The 19,730-nt window shown below is 46.2% G+C and overlaps 1 protein-coding gene across 1 annotated transcript in view; it reads left to right on the top strand.

The window, feature by feature from the left end:
- Positions 1 to 9,803: 9,803 nt before the first annotated feature.
- Positions 9,804 to 19,730, top strand: part of AMELY (amelogenin Y-linked) — a 333,671-nt gene continuing 323,744 nt past the window's right edge. The window contains exon 1 of the mRNA XM_054545401.1: positions 9,804 to 9,883. The gene's annotated coding sequence lies outside the window, so the exon portion shown is untranslated. The remainder of the gene's footprint in view (positions 9,884 to 19,730) is intronic.

The raw sequence follows: 19,730 nt of genomic DNA, 5'->3' as shown, positions 1-19,730 counted from the left end.
CCCTTTGTTACAGTCCAGCAAGGTCCACGGCACAGCCCTGTGAGTATTGCCATGAGCATTGTTTGTGCTTCTTTCACAGGGTCTCCTGGGGCTGGAGAACTGCCGCACTGCCAGGAATTACTCAGTGGCACCCAGCGGCACAAAGCGCCTTCTGACTTGCTGTGGGTTCCTAAACTGTGTAACTTACCAATGTTTACCAAAATACTGCTTATTTTAATCATGGGAAAACTGCTCATCTAGGCACAGGACATAAACAACTGTAAGTTTATCCCAATGTTTAGTTAAAATAAAGTAATCATCCTTAACCGGTCTGAAAAAAACATGGCCTCCCAGGCCTTGAAATCCAAATTTTCACATCTGGGAGGGAGGGGAAGGCTTCAGGCCACTCTTTCAGCCCTTTAACTCTACATGGGAAGACATGCACATATTCTGTGACTTCAAACAACCACCTCCGGCAGGATGAAAGACCCCGAAATACCAGAATAAGGATTATTCTAGAAAACGTCACTTCATATGAGATCACAGAAAGTGACATTACGACCCAAAGTAAAATACAGGTTAGCAGCTTCTCAGAAGCTCAGAGGTAGAAATCCATTTTATTTCTACAATAAATAAATGCAAAAACAACTTGATATTTTTAGTGTATTTTATATTCACATGATTAACGCACTGGGAAAACAGCAAATGTTCTTCATAAATATACGTCCTGTTTTTGAAACTAAAGTTATGACTATAATTTTCTGATACATTTTGCATGTGAGGTGTCTTTTGGTAGGACTGTGCAAAAAGGTGAGGATAACACTCTCTAAAGGGGACATCAAAAAAGATCTCTCATCTCAACCAATGAGGCAGCGAGAACTGGCCCAGAAAAAAAAGGAATGCTTTAGCAGCCTCAACAACACACCTAATTTTTTTTCACTGTGGTTTCTTACACATATCAAGAAGCTAAGCTGTTCTTGTCTTTTCTTTTGGTGTTGCCTGAAGTGTGCAAAAGCATAAAGTTCATGTGTCATCAGAGAGAGGAGTCAAGGATGGTACTGGAAGGCTGGAGGGATTCACCTAGGGCATTCTACCATGTGTTCAAGAAAAGAGGACTACTTTGGGCCATGTTAGAAATAAAGCTCAAAGCCATAAATGAAATAAACACTCTAACAGTTGGTTTCTCAGCAAGGCAAAGTTTACTTCTGCAGAAGGGTGCTGCTCATTAGTTTGGTCACCATGAGAGCACTCCAAACAAAGGAAAGCAGTCGCTTTAACGCATTGGGCTTCTACTGCCGTGTTCAGTATCTATTGGCTGGAGTTGGACCACACAATCTAAGCTGAACCCAATTGGCTAATTTAAGAAGTGCAGGGCTGTGGTTACAGTAGTGAGAAAACAGTTTTAGTGGAGACGGGGCGTTTCGACGGGAGGGATGATTTACAGAGTGAGTAGCAGATGTGGAATGTGGGCTCTATAGGTAAAGACCAAGAGGAAGGTTGTTTCCCAGGGCAAGGGAACACAGAGAGTAAGGGAGTCTGGCCTTGAAAGCAGGGAACAAAGGACAAGGAAAGTTAAACAAGTTAACCCTTTGAAGAAGAATGTCCTACTGTATTTGGCAAGCCATAATGTTGCCTTCTGTGACACCTACAGGCAGATGCCCCATGTTTGGGGCTGGGGGCGGAGTGACTGCCGAGAAACATGCTGTGGAGGATAGCACCATGGACATCTCTGGGCTGAGGGGAGTGTTCTATCTCCTGATTATGACATCCATCTATGCATGTGTCAAAACACATAAAGCTATACAACCAAAGAGCCAATTTTACTATATGGTAATTTAAAAAATAAGAGTATACAGTTATAGTCCTAAAATTTAAGAGGGAAAGCTGGGCGTGGTGGCTCATGCCTGTAATCCCAGCACTTTGGGAGGCTGAGGCAGGTGGATCATGAGATCAGGAGTTTGAGACCAGCCTGATCAACATGGTGAAACCCCGTATCTACTAAAAATACAAAAATTAGCTAGGCGTGGTGGCGCCCACCTGTAGTCCCATCTACTCAGGAGGCTGAGGCAGGAGAATTGCTTGAATCCAGGAGGCGAAGGTTGCAGTCAGCTGAGATTGTGATTGTGCAACTGCACTCCAGCCTGAGACCCTGAGCAACAGAGCGAGACTCTGTCCCAAAAACAAAAAGCAAATTTAGGGGGGAAAAGATAACGGAAAAAAAAAGCAAGCAAGTTACTAGACATCCTAACTGATAAAGGTATCTTTCCAGACCCAATTCAAAACTTCAGAAAACAGGAAAATATAAGCATATTGGGCTCCAAGCATTATAATTCTATCTGCTTTAGTGGAGTATAGTTGCTCACAACTGTAATCTTAGCACTTTGGGAGATCAAGGAAAGAGGATGGATCACTTGAGCCAAGGACTTTGAGACCACCCTGGCAATATAGATGACTCCTTCTCTACTAAAAATTAAAAAACAAAAATTAAAAAAATGCAAATATGGTGGTACAGACCTCTAGCGCCAGCTACTCGGGAGGCTGAGGTGGGGGACCTGCTTAAGCCCAGGAGGCCAAGGCTGCACTGAGCTGAGATCGCACCACTGCACTCCAGCCTGTGCAATAGAGTGACACCATCTCAAGAACGGATAAGTAAAAATTCAAAATACATGAAAATATAATTCTAGCTCATTTAATACAAGCTTGGGAAATCTTTCTCCCCACACCCCCCACCCCACCCACTTTTTGTCTCAATGAGAATACCAATGCTACAGAAACTCACTGATTTGCTCAAAGATGCACACAGTGCATGGCACAGTGGCTGCAAATGAGGTTTCCCTCATAGCTGTCCCCAGCCCCCAAGTCCAGCCGGAACACAAGAGTCCCTGAAAACAGGCATGACTCGGGGCAGCTCTGGGGCTCATTGGCCATGGGGACCAGAGGCTGGCTCAGGATGGAACATGCCACAGCATGACCTTACTTTAGACACCTTTTTCCTAAAGACACTTGAAAGAGGGCCTCCACTAAGTATAATACAGGTCCGTATCCAGCTGTCCCACCCTGTCTCCTCATTTCAACAGCTGTAGGAAGAGAATGAGATGAAGGTGGCACACTAAGTCCCTTCTGAGATTTCTTAGTGACCCTACACCACTCACAATTCACTGGGCAGAGAGAGAAACCTTGTGCCACTTGTTTGTAAGCAACTCCAAAGTATCAAGGAGCTGACCCTCCTTGTAAGTAAGATCTAGTACCTCTGTGATGATATTAATAAAGCCAAAAGGAAGGGGCTGAGAAACATACACTAAAGGGGTACTTATATGTAGGGCTCCAGGAAACCTGTGCCAAAGCAGAGCTTGGACAGCTAGCAACGCCCCCCCAACTGCCGTCCCACTGTCCACTGCGACACCCGCTGACCTCATTTGTGATCATTCTGCAAAACCACTTCCTACCTCCTCCTTCGCTTTCTCTGTGAGCATCTGAAACTGTTACTGTATTGATCAGCAGCAATGGTTATTTATTTCCTAATATGTCACCCTAAAACTTGTGTGTCTTGACAACTACAAAAATTGATGTTTATTTTTCCTTGGCATCTATCTCCCCATCTCCCCCATAGGACTGGACCAAAACAAGATTAAACAATTCAGTGGTCCCCAATCTTTTTAGCATGAAGGACCACTTTCATGGAAGACACTTTTCCATGGGGTAGGGGTGGAGAATGGTTTTAGGATGAAACTGTTCCACCTCAGATCATTAGGAATTAGGTTCTCATAAGAAGCACAAAACCTAAATCCCTTGCATGTGCAGTTCACAACATGGTTCTCACTCCTATCAGAATGTAATGATCTGACAGGAGGTATAACTCAAATGGCAATGCTCACTCGCCTGCTTTTCACCTCCTGCAGGTTCCTAACAGGACACATACCTGTTCCGGTCTCAGGCCCAAGGCTGGGGACTCTTGCTGTAGCTGACTATACAATTCAGGTTCTCCTTGGCACTGCTGGCACTTGAGGCCAAACCATTCTCTGTGGTGGAGCCATCCTGTGCACACAGGGTACTGGGCAGCATCCCAGGGCTCCACCCACCAGATTCCAGGAGCTCCCCCTACCTTTTCCAGCTGTGGGAGCCCAAAAATGTCTCCAGACATTAGCAAATGCCCCCTTCAAAGGTGAAGGAAAAAAGTGTCCCAAATAAGAGCCACTGGTTGGCTGCAACATTCCAGAACTCAGTGTTGAAAACATCATTCCAATAAGCAAGCATATTGTCTACCTTCATTTCTTTCTTCTTTTTCCATTTATTTATATATTTATTCATTTGTTTATATATTTTTGAGACAGCACTTCTCTCTCGTTGCCCAGGCTGGAGTGCAATGGCATAATCTCAGGTCACTGCAACCTCCACCTCCCCAGTTCAAGTGATTGATTCTACCACAGCTGAGTAGCTGGGATTATGGGCATGTGTCATCATGCCCAGCTAATTTTTGTATTTTTAGTAGAGGTGGGATTTCACCTCTATGTTGGCCAGGCTGGTCTCGAACTCCTGACTTCAGGTGATCTACCCGACTCAGCCTCCCAAACTGCTGGGATTAGAGGCTTTTCTTTTCTTTTCTTTTCTTTTTTTTTTTTTTTTGCAGACAGGGTCTCGCTGTCATCAGGCTGGAGTGCAGTGGTATGATCTCGGCTCACTGCAACCTCTGCCTCTCGGTAGGCTCAAGCAGTTCTCATGTCTTAGTCTGCCAAGTAGCTGAGATTACAGGCATCCACCACCACAACCCAAAAATTTTTGTATTTTTAGTAGAGACAGGGTTTCTCCATGTTGGCCAGGCTGGTCTTGAACTCCTGGCCTCAAGTGATTTGCCCATATCACCCTCTCAAAGTGCTGAGATTACAGGCATGAGTCACCACACCTGGCCTCTACTTCCATTTCTAAGTCTTCCCTTTCTTCTGAACACATCGTGTAGCATGCCCCATGTCGATCTGTCTCATCTCATCCAGCAAGAACAGACCTAGGCAAAAGGAAACAGTACCAACTTCCGAAAACTCAACATACTCTCTTCCATCTTTACTTTAAATTTGCGCCAATTCCATCTGTAATGGCTTCCAATTTACTACTGCAACATTCAGGCATGCAGTGGGTTCTCCATAAATGTTGGATGGTGACGGCTGGGCGCATTCTTTAATGGTTGCATTTCTCCATTGGAAATATGAAACTCCTTTTCTCAACCCAGGCTCTCTTTGCCCTTTAGACACATGTGGAGCTCTTCAGCCTTTCCCACATCCAACTTTTCTTTCGGTTCTGCTGGGTTTGTCAGGCTGGCCAGTGTGGTCCATTTGGTCAAGCCCCACAGAAAGGGTGGCCAGGAATGTAGCAGGCAAGACCCATAGGGAAAAACTCGAGTTCCATCTCCGACTCAAGAGGTCAGTTACTTCCTTCACACTAAGAAGAGTTATGGGGGAAAAAAGTTTACCTTTCCAATTAGGAAAAAAGTTTACAATACGCCTTTAGTGGTGCTTCCTGGCTGGAAATGATTTTTCAATGTATGTGGCAGTGAAGGATTAACAACTTTTCAGGGTGTAGCATACTACGTTTTTTTGTTTTTCCCAAGTGGAGAAAAAGGCAAATGGAAGGCATCAGGAAAGCAGCACAATGACAGTCTTGCCTCACTGAGCAGAGAAGCTGCGATGATGAGCCAGGCCTGGAGGCCCGCGGGCACTGCTTCAAAGCAAAGCACCAGAATCTGGACTCCCAGCAGAAAACTGGAAAGGGGCCAGGCCCAGGTTCTAGTGGAAGTGTCCTCCTATCCAGCAGGAGTGGGGCAGAGAATCTGAATTCCTGACACTCAGGACCTGCTGGAGATGGCCTCCCTGGGCTGGGAACATTTTTCTGCCTGTGGAGAATATCAGCCACCCAAGTTTCCAAGTGCTTTCAACCAAAGGCTGACAGGAGGTGACATCAGAGTCCTGACGAGACGCCAAAGAAAGAACAAATGGCAGGGGAGTTAATCTGGGAATTCACCTCTCTAAAAGACACAGAGTTCAGTTTTTCCCCTATCCTCATTTACATATAAAATTTCTCATTCATTGCCATAAAAAAATACAAAGAACCATACAAGTGACATATCTACCAAGTAAGAAAAAATAACATACTGACTCAAGACTGCTGTGCAGAAAACAGCTAACAGTCATGATCTGAAGTTTTTAAAACACTTGGACTACTGGGAAGTCTCACCTTGTTGGAAGGATTCTTTATTAGTCTTTTAATACAGAAGACTTTCATCTCAAGAGACTTAACTTCGATACTTAGGCCTTAAACTTAAAGAAGGGGAAGGAAAAGCCCAAGGTATCCAGAGTATGTGAGGATCTGAAAATAACAGATATGGCACTACAGTACCCTGGCACAGGGCTGTTACTGACAGAAGCACATTTGATTTTACTTAAGCCTTCCACCTACACCATCCTGAGGGATATTTACCACAATCTGCTTAGGTTGGCAACATGGGGACTGGCAGTGTCATTTTTTAAGATGGGGAAACTGGGACACACAGCAGCTAAATGCCTTGCCCAAAATTCAACATTCAGTGAGGGACTCAAGCTTGGAGTTCTATTGTTTAAATCAAAATTGGACTAAACCGCCTCAATCTAAAACTAGAGGTTGTCAGGTTAATAACCCATTTGCTAAAATCTGTTTTCCTGGCCAAATCACTGGCTGAAATGAGTCATTTTTTTAGAAAAATGAGCCCACCTGTGAGTTATTTTCAATTTTATTGACTTCACACCTTCCTCCACAAAAAGCACAATTCTCTTGACTGCTGTTTTTTGGTTGTAGTTGTTTTGGGTTTTTTTTGTTTGTTTGTTTGTTTTGAGACAGAGTCTTACTTTGTTCCCCAAGCTGGAGTGCAGTGGTGAGATCTCGGCTCTGTGCAACCTCTCCACCTCCTGGATTCAAGCAATTCTCACACCTCAGTCTTCCAAGTAGCTGGAATCACAGACATGCGCCACCACACCAGCTAATGTTTGTATTTTTTAAATGGAGAACATGTTTTCACCACGTTGGCCAGGCTGGTCTTGAACTTCTGACCTCAAGTGATCCACCCACCTCAGCCTCCCAAAGTGCTGGGATTACAGGCATGAACCACCACACCCAGGCATGACTGCTGCTTTTGGTTTTGTTTTATTTTGTTTTTAAGACAGATTCTTCCTTTCTTACTCAGGATGGAGCACAGATGTGTGCTCACCACAGCCCAGAACTCCTCAGCTCAAGAAATCCTCCCACCTCAGCCTCCTGAGCAGCTGGGATTATAGACTCGCACTACAATGCCCAGTTAATTTTTTAAATGTTTTTAGTAGAGATGAGGTCTCAAACTCCTGGCCTCAAGGCTTCTTCCCCGCTTGGAGTCCCAAAGTGCTAACATTACAGGCATGAACCACCATACCTGGCCAACAGTTTTATTAAGGTTTCAGTGCAGTAACTACAGAGTAACATACTCCAATAGAACTTTCTGCAAGTTTCCTGCTATCCAATATGACCGTGCATGACCGTCCAGTATGGTGGCCACTTAACCTTATGCAGCCCCAGAGTACATGAAATAAGGCTAGTACAACTGATAAAACAGAATTGTTACTTTCAATTAAGTCTAAATAGCCATATGTGGCAACTGGCTACTATATGCAATGATAAAGCTATGGAAGAAACAATCTGATCCCCTGTGGTAGACTTTCTGTGAGTCTGTTGATATATGTACATACACACACACACACACACACACACACGCACACACGTATTTCTATAAGCATACTCAATGTAGAGTCTCCTGTGTGTGTATAATTTATAGATCTTTTGTTTCCCAGTGGGAAGATCCACACTAGATAGAAAGGCAAAATAACACCAAGCTTAAGAGCTGGACTTTGGGGAATTCTAGTTCTGTTTTTTAAATATACACATGAAAAATATGCTTAAAAAAGTTGCAGGAGTTCAAAGCTACACAATTGCTCAAGGGCAAAGTAAACATGGTGGGCCCTTTCACAACTTAAGGACAAATGGGGACAAAGGCAGTTTTCTCTCCAAACACACCTAGGTCATTGGAACCTGTCATTGTAGAGATTAACTCAGGGGCTCTAGCCACCACTTTGTCAGCTCCCAAGAGCAATATACAGCCTCTTAAAAAGCTCTGTGACAGACTCCTGGTGCCATCTCACAGATGAGAAAACCAAGCCTCCACTAGATAAAACAGATTCAAAACCAACTGAACTCCAAAGCCCCACACCATAATATATCTCCATGCAGTCCATTAAAACGCCCAAACTTTCCAGAGCAGTTAGATGATTTGTGTATCAACATGTGAAATGTAAAGGGAGACAGTCACAATTACTGATCAGTCTTGGGTAAAAGAAGACTAAGAACACCTAAAAACTCTTCCCACGCAGGATCCTAGTAGTACACTGCAGTTGGTGACCAGGGCATCCCCTATCCTACCCCCAATCCAAAGTCCCCAAAACAGGGCTTTGCTTTGTTCGTGGTGTGCCCTGGGCCCAGCAGACTACCTGGCACCTAGTAGTAGATCAATGTATTTTTTAATGAACTTTTAATATATTTTAATGAACCTTAAAAGGTGAAAAAGTATCTTTTAACTAAAATCCAAGATTATGTTGCACAGAACCAATGGTACTCCAGAATTGTAATCATTCACTTCTAAGTGTGTCTACAGTAAAGTTATTTTTGCCCAGTTCCTTTTTTTTTGTTTGTTTCTTTTGAGACAGAGTCTCGCTTTGTCTCCCAGGCTGCAGTGCAATGGTGTGATGTCAGCTCACTGCAACCTCCACCTCCCAGGTTCAAGCGATTCTCCTGCCTCAGCCACCCGAGTAACCGGGATTACAGGAACCTGCCATCATCCCCGCTAATTTTTGTATTTTCAGTACAGACGCGGTTTCAGCATGTTGGCCATGCTGGTCTTGAACTCCTGACTTCAGGTGATCCACTCGCCTTGGCCTGCCAAAGTGCTGGCTGGGATTACAGATGTGAGCCACCACGCCCCGCCCAGTTTCCTCTTTAAAACTGCTAGCAGAGGACTCCTCGGAGCCCAGTAAAGGGGCCAAATGCCTGGGGGTGAGGGAGCCAGGGTGGCAGAACTACACCACAAATTTCCATTTTTGCCTTACAGGTGTGTGTTCTACTAGGCCTGCAATCGCCTTAAGGTCCCCTTTTAATAAATGGATCCAGTGATGAACAACTTTTGTTGTGTCAGCTTCCCAGCTCGGTGTCTTTCCACAAAAATCTATAGCACATGTGAGACATGACTACTCTTTAAAATAAACGCATCATAGTCAACATTTTTCTGTATTTTATTTTTCCTAATTGCATCTTTTCTAGGAAGGACTTCTAAATTTTTCATAAAATTGTCAAGAGCCACTTCCTACACTGAGGCCACTGTCTGGGAAGTCCTGACCCTCGCCTTCCAGGCTGAACCAGGGATTCTGGCGTGTCAGCAGAGGAAAACACCCAGAAGGCAGGTCAAGCCACCCATGACTATGCAAAACAGTTGCAAATAAAACAGAGGGTGGGACTTTGTTTCTTACTAGGTTTTGCTCCAGGACACCACCGATTCGAAAATAATCACATCGGTCCCTAACATTGTGGAATTTTCGACGCACCTAGCTGACTGCAGAAACATGAGGCCGGTGCAGTGAGTGACCCCCTGCCTCCGACATGACCACGCACAGCAGATGTACGTGAAGTCCAGGCCCTAGCCCAGCGCCGGCGGGACTCCAACGACCCACAGTTGTCACATATCCAGCGATCACTGACTCCCGAAAGCGCACGGCCCCGCCCCCTCCGTGAGGGAAGGTCCCCCTGGCAAGCAAGGCTAGGCCCAGGATCTGCTAGACCTCGACCAGCCAGAACCTAGGATCAACAGGTCTGCGCTTTACCCTGGCGGCGCTCTGCAGACCCCAAACAGACCGGGGGAGAGAGGGTTGCCCCCAGACCTGACTGCGCGCTGGGGCCCGAGAGATGGGCGGGGGAGGAGAGCTCCCGACTTCCTTGACGGTTTTGCGACTCAGAAACTGAGCAGACGCCGCGGCCCGAGCCGCCTAGCCCGGCGGTCGCCCCGCTCTGCGCGACTGCGCTTCCACCCAGGTCGGTGTAGGCCGGCCCGAGTCCCGTGGATGAAAGGGACTCCCCTCCACCAGGGCGTGAAAAATCCCGCCACCTGCCCCTTCCGCCCACCAGCGGTGGCGCTGGGCCCAGCAAATCCCAACAGCGGCAGACAAAGGGGCACCAGGAAAGAAGCCGAGTACTTTCCTAAACTTAGCAGCCGCCTTCCCCTCCCCCAAACAAAGGAGCGTCTCCCGCCAACCTCCGTCCCCTCCCCACACGGCGCGCAGGCACTTTGGAGGAGCGGACACCCCCCGGTATTGTTGAGTCCAGGGAGCCTCCGCACCCTAGTCCAAGTGCCGCGGGAACAGCTGGGGACCTGCGTCTCCAGGAGTTCGTGGCGAGCGGAGCGTCTGGACGGCTGGAGCCGCCGGCAGGACCCCAGGGAGTCAGCGCCGTACGCAGAAGTTTGCGGACCCCGCGCGCGCCCCACCAAACACCAAGCACTCACCTCGTCGCAAGCAGCGTAACTTGTGGCGGCGGCGCGTACCTGGCCGCGCTCTGAGCCTCTCTCAGGCGGGCAGCCTCTGAGGCCCAGCCGTGGGGCCGCCAAAAAGAGCCCGGCGCACCGGAGCAGCCGCGTGCCGACCCTGGGCCGCTTCTGCCCAGCAGCCGCGGAGTCCCGGAAAGGTCGCGGGTACTGAAAAGTTTCGGTAACCAATGGCGACTGGAGAGCTCTGCGGTGGCGGCGGCAGCGGAGCGGGGGTGTTGGCAGCTCCTCGCTCTCAAGCGCAAATTGGGGGCGCTGGAGCGGGCGCGGCGGCTGCAGCGAGAGAGGGCGGGACTGCACAGCAGCTCAAGGGATTGGCACTGGTAGTGACCACCGCTGGGAACGGCCGCTAGCATGCAAACGCGGGCCGGGAGGACTGAGAGCGGGAGGGCACCCACTCGCGGCGGCCCGCCCCTCCCCAACGGCCGGCAGAGGAAAACCCGCTTCCCACCAATCCCAGCTCCAGCGCCGCAGTGGTTTAGATCCGGAACCAGCCCCTTCCCTAAGGAGAGTGGGGAACTGCGAACCGGCCCCTCCCCTATGCCGAAGGTGGGTGAGGGGAACCTGGGCCACTGCTAAACTGTTGCCCTCCCCTAACTGAAAAAGGAAGTCGCCCGCTGCCCCTATGGAACCCCCGTCACCTGTCCGAGGGTGAATCTCCGTCAAAATCGTTGTCTTAGAAGACAACCTAGTTGTCATTTCCCACCTCGGAAAAGGGGACAGGCAGAGGCTCCCCCCTTTGCAAAACAACTCCCACAAAGAGCCAGAAATGCTTAGGGACAAACTGGCGTAAAAGCCAGGAGCTCAGGTGTGGGAACTACGGACGGGCCTTGGTGCACTCAACTCCCCAGCGCTCCTTCCTCCCCTCGCGGCCATAATTCAGTTAAACACATTTCCTCCTCCTCCCAAGCACCTCTGGGGCCTGCCATGTTGAATATTTTTAAATAAGTTTTCCCCTCCTTTTATTATATAATGAGCTTTGTGCTAAGATCCCCGTACACTCAGCAATTTGTAACCTCACTTGCTCCTCGCTCACTAGACCATCTGTTGCTCAGGTTGTGGGGGGACGGGAACCCGAGATAAATTTTTAAGGGGTCGATCCTCCAACAAAAAAGCAGGCCTAAAAATTACCCTGCGAAATATTGCTGTAAAAACGTCAATGATATAAAATCACGGTTGCTACACCATCATTAGAGCACATAGATAAAAAATACACATACACAGTCTCCATAATTGTGAATCAGCAGAATAGATGGTGTCTTATTACGTCTTCTTATCAGCTGCCATTCAAAGGTCTCCAGAAAGACTTGGGACCTTCCATTGAGCCTGCCCTTTGTTACTCCCGGACCCCCTGGGCTTGTGTAAACTGATGCTGAGGTATTGCATGCAATCAAAAAACGAAGGGTCCAAGGGAAAACCCAAGCGAGGTCATGATGCAACCCTACCCTGGCTACATGTGCTTCCCTTCCGCCACCGCTTTCTGGTGGAAGCGCTGTATTTTTTCCGCCTGTAGGGTCACTTTGCGGTTAATTGATTCTTCTATCGCCTTGCTCATTCAGTTTTGGAAAATAGAGTAGAAGTCTTTACAGCTCTGGACTTACAAGGACGCAGCCCTCGGCTACCTCACCCTCTCAAGTAGCTACACGGCCAGACCGTCCTCCTAGCCTGCCACCCCTGCTTAGCACTTGGAAATTCCAAATTGAACCTGGTTAAAAAGCCTCTTTATATGTTCTAATTACTTGGCATATGTCAATCTTTTAAAGTAGAAGAAAGTGATGGAAATCCTCACTCTCAAACGGGACCACAGGGTAGCCAAGTTTTGCAGCTGATCTTCTGTAGCTAACTGCAAGACAGCTCAGAATCCATCCTGCCTGTATCCCACCGAGTTTACTGCCCTTATAGTCAATAGCTTTTATCATAGACTTATAGAACACCAAAGGACACTGTAACACTAAGACAGGAAGAGAGACCTCCTCTATTTATCATGCAATCACCAAAATTCCTCTTTCTGAAATGTTAGGTGGGCGGTAGATAAGTGATAGACTGTGTTATTTAATGTTTCGAATTTTTCAAATGTGCAGTCCTACCAGGTGGGAGAAAACAAGAAAATAAAGTTGGAAGGCGCTAGTGCAGTCTGACAAAGGGAGCCACAATAATTTCTACAGATACCCACTGCACTAGAGATGTGTGTTCCAGTTATTTTCTGTGTGTGTGTGTGTGTGTGTGTGTGTGTGTTCCAGTTACTTTCAGTTACTAATTGGCGGCAGGGGAAAAACAAATCTGTTTCCAACAAATGTCACCAACAGTACCTGGAATTTTTTTTTTTTTTTTTTTTTTTTTTTGGAGACTGACTCTCCGTTTGTCTCTCAGTCTCTCAGGCAGCAGTGTAGTGCCACTATCTCGGCTCACTACAACCTCCGTCTCCCTGGTTCAAGTGATTCTCCTGCCTCAGCCTCCCGGGTAGGTGGGGTTACAGGCATGCAGCACCGCACCTGGCTAATTTTTGTGTTTTTATTGGAGAACTGGTTACACCATGTTGGCCTGGCTAGTCTCAAACTACTGACCTCAAGCGACCCGCCCTCCTTGGCCTCCTAAAGTGGTGGGATTACAGGCATAGACAATCATGCAGGCCAAGTATCCAGAATTCAAATTAAAAGCCAGTAGGGGATGGGTGCAGTGGCTCATGCCTGTAATTCCAGCACTTTGGGAGGCCAAGGTGGGTGGATCGCCTGAGGTCAGGAGTCTGAAACCAGCCTAATCAATATGGTGAAACCCCGTCTCTACTTAAAATACAAAATTAGTTAGGCATGGTGACTTGGACCTGTAATCCCAGCCACTTGGGAGGCTGAGACAGGAGGATAGCTTGAACCCGGGAGGCAGAGATTGCAGTGAGACTAGATCAGGCCACCAGCCTGGGCTACAGAACAAGACAACATCTAAAAAAAAAAAAAAGTCAGTAGGAACCCACAAAAAGGCTGGAATGCAGCGGTGTGGTCTCAGCCCACTACAGCCTCCTGCCTCAGTCTCCCAGGTAGCTGAGTCTGCAGGCGAGCACCACCATGCCTAATTGTTTTGCATTTTTTGTAGAGTTGAGATCTCACCACATTACCCCAGACTCTGTCAAACTGTCTGCCTCACATTCCCAAACTGCTGTGATTAGAGGCTTGAGCTATAGCACCCCACCTCAACTAATCTTTGAGCTGTGATTAGAGGCTTGAGCTATAGCACCCCACCTCAACTAATCTATGAGCAAGGAGCAAAGGCAGTTCATTCTTTTTAACTCACAGTGCTGGAACAGCAGGACATCATATGCAAAAAAAAAAAAAAAAACTCGAGACATAGACTTTATATCTTTCACAAAAAATAAAATAGACAATAGCCCTAAATATAAAAGAGAAAACAATAAAAACTCCCAGAAGATAACATAGGAGAAAACCTAGACAACCTTGGGTTCGGCAATTACTATTTTTTTTTTTTGGAAACAGAGTCTCTCAGTTTGTTGCCCAGGCTGGAGTGCAGTGGTGCCATCTCGGCTAATTGCAACCTCTGCCAATTCAAGCAATTCTGCCTTAGTCTCCAAAGTAGCTGGGATTACAGGCATCTGCCACCACAGCCAGCTAATTATTTTTGTTTGTTTTGTTTTCTATTTTTGGTAGAGATGGCGTTTCAACATGTTGGCCATGCTGGTTTTGAACTCCTGGCCCTAACTGATCAGCCCACCTCAGCCTCCCAAACTGGTAGTGTTATACACCTGAGCCACTACATGCGGCCTGCGATGACTTGTTAGATAGAGTAGCAAAAACATGATGCATCAAAGAAAAAATAAACAATGTTGGCCAGGTGCCGTGGCTCACGCATGTAATGCCACCGCTTTGAGAGCCTGAGGCTCAGGAGTTCCAGATTAGCCAACATGGTGAAACCCCATATCTACCAAAAATACAAAAATTAAATTAGCAGGTGTGGTGGTGTGTGCCGGTAATCCCAGCTACTGGGGAAGCTAAGGGAGGAGAATTGCTTGAACCCAGGAGGCGGAGGTTGCAGTGAGCCGATATGGCACCACTGCACTCCAGACTGGGTGACAGAGTAAGACTCCATCTCAGACAAAAAAAAGAAACAATGTTAGACATCACTAGAACTTTAGAAGTGTACAAAAGACATTTAATACAGTGAAAAAACATCACAGAGTGCAAGCAAATATTTGCAAAATCCATATCAGATGAAGGCTTGTACTTAAAATGTGTAAGCCAGCATGGCGTCTCACACCGTAATCTCAGTGCTTTGGGAAGCTGCTTAGGTAGGACTGCTTGAGCCCAGGAGTTTGAGGCTACAGAGAGCTGTGATAAACACCACTGCCTGCCCGCCTAGGCAATAGCTAGGTCCTAATTTTTTAACTATCTGTGTGTGTAGGTATTATGTATATATGTATGTGTATATACATATGTATGTGTATGTATGTGCATATATAATTGTATGTATATGTGTGTATATACATATGTATGTGCATCTGTGTGTATATATACATGTATGTATATATATATATGGCATGTACATACAATATGTAAATATATTATTCTACATATATGTACATTGTATTAGTTCATTTTCACACTGCTGATAAAGACATACCCAAGACTGGGCAATTTACAAAAGAAAGAGGTTTAATTGGACTTACAGTTCCATGAGGCTGGGGAAGCCTAACAGTCATGGTGGAAGGTAAGGAGAAGCAACTCATCTCTTACATGAATGGCAGTAGGCTAAGAGAGAAAGCTTGTGTAGGGAAACTCCCATTTTTGAAAACCATCAGATCTTGTGAAACTCATTCACTCTCATTAGAACAGCACAGGAAAGACCTGCCCCTATAATTCAGTCACCTCCCCAGTAGATTCCTTCCACAACACATGGGAATTGTGGGAGTTCCAATTCAAGATGACATTTGGGTGCCAAACCATATCACATATAAACATTAACATAAGCCGGGCATGGTGGCTCACACCTGTAATCCCAGCACTTTGGCAGGCCAAGGCGGGCAGATCATGAGGTCAGGAGATCGAGACCATCCTGGCTAACACAGTAAAACTCCGTCTCTACTAAAAATACAAAAAAATTAGCCGGGCATGGTGGTGGGTGCCTGTAGTCACAGCTACTCAGGAGGCTGAGGCAGGAGAATGGCGTGAACCCAAGAGGCAGAGCTTTCAGTGAGCCAAGATCGCGACACTGCACTCCAGCCTGGGTGACAGAGCAAGACTCCATCTCAAAAAAAAAAAAAAAAAAAAAAAAATTTTCACCATGGCAATGTAAATTGATAGTTTATCTTAGTTTATCTTTACTGGTGTAGTCAGACCCAGCCCACCAGAGACAAATGCATATCTGATTTTTCCTCTGACTCATTTTGTCAATGTTATTGTACATTTTTAAAATGCAGATTTGGCCAGCATGGTGGCTCAGGCCTGTAATGCCAGCACTTTGGGAGGTTGAGGTGGGCAGATCACCTGAAGTCAGGAATTAGATACCAGGCTGGCCAGCATGGTGAAAGACTGTCTCTACTAAAAATATCAAAAATTAGCCAGGCATAGGAGTGCATGCCTGTAATCCCACTCAGGAGGCTGAGTCAGGAGAATCGCATGAACCTGGGAGGCAGAAGTTGCAGTGAGCTGAGATCATGCCATTGAACTCCAGCCTGGGCATCAAGAGTGAAACTCCATCTTAAAATAAAAATAAAAAAGCCAGATTCACTCAGGTAGACAAGGATGTGAATGACTATTTTTTTCCTACCCACCTCTTACATGAAAATTGTGTGCTTCTCAATATCCCACCCTTTCCCCATTAAATTTGGAGCCTTCAAAATCATCCTCAGAGAAACACGTATACTCATGTGGTGGTGAATACCGAGTGTCAACTGGATTGGCTTAAAGAATACAAGTATTGATCCTGAGTGTTGCCAAATGAGATTAACATTTGAGTCAGTGGGCTTGGAAAGGCAGACCCATCCTCACTCTGGGTGAGTACGATCTAATTAGGCAAGATAATGTTGATTCTCCTCGGGAGGCACCCCCAACACCCCTATTTGTTTCTAGATCTACACCTAGACTAAAGTCCCAGTGGTCGCCTAGAGGTGAGGTTGAGAGTGTGAACCATGAGGAGTTATGCTACACTCAAAAAGAACTGCTTTGAGTTTTCTAATTTATGTTAATAGAAACATGGAGAACAGGCATGGGAATGGATATTAAGGGTGTGGGGTAACAGTGGAAGGAATGTAGAGTTGGATCAGAGTGAATTTATTGATTTGGGCCCACTAAGTAGGAACTCTGCATTTAATGTTGCAGCTCGGGGAGTTAAAAAAGGTTCTGATAGTTTATTTGCTTGGTTAGCTGAAACAGGGATTAAAAGGTGGCCCATTGTAAGCAAGTGGGAAGTGCCTGATCTCCGTTGGTTTAATGAAGTGGAAGGGATCCAAAGACTTAAGGAGATTGGGATGGTAGAGTGGATTAGTCACTTTAGACCTACTCATCCCAGCTTGGAGGGCCCCGAAGAGATACCCTTGACCAATGCCTTGCAAAATGGATTTGTGAGGGCAGCACCTGCATCTTTGAAGAGCCTTGTTGTTGTTCTTCTCTGTATGTCAGATCTAACAGTGGAAACCACAGTCACTCAACTACAAAATTTAAATACAATGGGAACAATTGGATTCCAAGGTGGTGGGGGCCAAGTGGTGGCACTCAACCATCAAAGGCAAAGTGGGCATGGCTACCATAATGGACTGCAGAGTCAAACTGGCAATCAGAATGGTCTGACTCATGTAGAGCCCCGGCATTGGCTAATTAATCACAGTGTTCCTAGAAGTGAAATTGATAGGAACCCTACTGCATTCCTACTTAATTTATACAAGCAGAAAACCTAGGCTGAATGGACAAAAGACTAGCTTGGATTATAAAAACCAGGAATCACAGCCCCTCAATCAATTTCCAGACTTGAGCCATTTTACAGACCCAGAACCCCTTTAATGAAGGGGAGGCTGGGTCACCTTGAGGAAGGACTTCACTACATTACTGACAATTTATGCAGTGAATCTTTCTCCCATCCTTCCTCAAGAAGATTTCTGGACTTTTCCCAGGGTAACTGTGCATTGGGGAAAGAGAAATGATCAGATATTTTGGAGACTACTGGACACTGGTTCTGAGCTGATGTTGATTCCAGGGGACCCAAACTGTCATTGTGGTTCTCCAGTTAAAGTAGGATCTTATGGAGGTCAGGTAATGAATGAGTTTTAGTTCCAATTTACAGTGGGTCCAGTGGATCCCCGGACTCATCCTGTGGTCATTTCCCCAGTGCCAGAATGCATAATTGGCATAGACATACTTAGCAACTGGGAGAACACCCACACTGGCTCCCTGACTAGTATGGTGAGGGTTATTATAGTAAGAAAGGCCCAATGGAAGCCATTAGAGCTGCCTCTACCTAGAAAAATAGTAAATAGTAAATCAAAAACAATATTGCATCCCTAGAGGGATTGTGGAGATTACAGCCACCATCAAGGACTTGAAAGACACAGGGGTGATGATTCCCACCACTTCACCATTCAACCCTTCCATATGGCCTTTGAAGAAGACAGGAGGATCTTAGAGAATTACAGTGGATTATCCAATTGCAGCTGCTGCACTGGATGTAGTTTAATTGCTTGAGCAAATTAACACATCTCCTGGTACATGGTGTGCAGCTGTTGGCAAATGACTTTTTCTCCATTCCTGGCCATAAGGCCCACCAAAGGAGATTCACCTTTAACTGGCAAGGCCAGCAACATACCTTTACTGTCTTATCTCAGGGGTATATCAATTCTCCAGCCTTGAGTCATAAACTTATTTAGAGAGACTTTGATTGCTTTTCACTTCCACAAGATATAATGCTGGTCCATTCCATTGATGACATTATGCTGATTGGGTCCATTGAGCAAGAAGTAGCAAATGAGGCTGGGTGTGGTGGCTTACTCCTATAATCCCAGCACTCTGCGAGGCTGAGGCAGGCAGATCACAAGGTCAGGAGATTGAAACCATCCTGGTTAACATGGCAAAACCTCTCTCTACTAAAAAATACAAAAAATTAGCTAGGCATGGTGGTGCCGCCTGTAGTCCCAGCTACTTGGGTGGCTGAGGCAGAAGAATGGTGTGAACTGAGGAGGCGGAGCTTGCAGTGAGCTGAGATCACACCACTGCACTCCAGCCTAGGCAACAGAGCAAGACTCCATTGAAAGAAAGGAAGGAAGAAAGAAAGAGAGAGAGAGTAGCAAACACATTGGACTTATTGGTGAGACATTTGTGTGCCAGAGGCTGGGAAATAAATCTGACTAAAATTCAGAGACTTTCTATCTCAGTAAAATTCCTAGAGGTCCAGTGGTGTGGGACCTGTCAAGATATTTGTTCTAAGGTGAAGGATAAGTTGCTGTGTTTGGCCCCTTCTAAAACCAAGAGAGAGATACAATGCATAGTGGACCTATTGGATTTTGGAGGCAACACATTCCTCATCTGGGTGTGTTACTCCAGCCCATTAATCAAGTGACCTAAAAGGCTACCAGTTTTGAATAATGGGGTCCACAAATGGAGAAGGCTCTGCAACAGGTTCAGGCTGCTGTGCAAGCTGCTCTGCCATTTGGGTCATATGACCCAGCAGATCCAGTGGTGCTTAAGTTGTCAGTGGCAGATAGAGATGCTCTTTAGAGCCTTTGCAGGCTTCCATAGGTGAATCACAGCAGAGGCCTCTAGGATTTTGGGGCAAGGCCCTGCCATCTTCTGTGGGTAACTACTGTCCTTTTGAGAGACAGCTCTTGGCTTGTTACTGGGCTTTGGGGGAAACTGAACATTCAACTATAGGTCATCAAGTCACCATGCAACCTGAACTGTCTATCATGAACTAGGTGCTTTCTGAGCCACCTAGCCATAAAGTGGATCATGGACAGCGCATTCCATCATTAAATGGAGGTGGTATGTATGTGATCGGGCTGTAGTAGGTCATGAAAGAACAAGTAAGTTACATGAGGAAGTAGCTTAAACACCCAAGGGCTCCACTCTTGCCACCCTGTCCTCTCCCCCATCCTGCACTGATATCCTTATGGGGCATTCCCTAAGAT

The sequence above is a fragment of the Pongo abelii genome, chromosome Y (genome assembly GCF_028885655.2).
Source record: "Pongo abelii isolate AG06213 chromosome Y, NHGRI_mPonAbe1-v2.0_pri, whole genome shotgun sequence".
Lineage (NCBI taxonomy): Eukaryota > Metazoa > Chordata > Mammalia > Primates > Hominidae > Pongo > Pongo abelii.
This window is presented reverse-complemented; position numbering and strand designations above follow the sequence as displayed.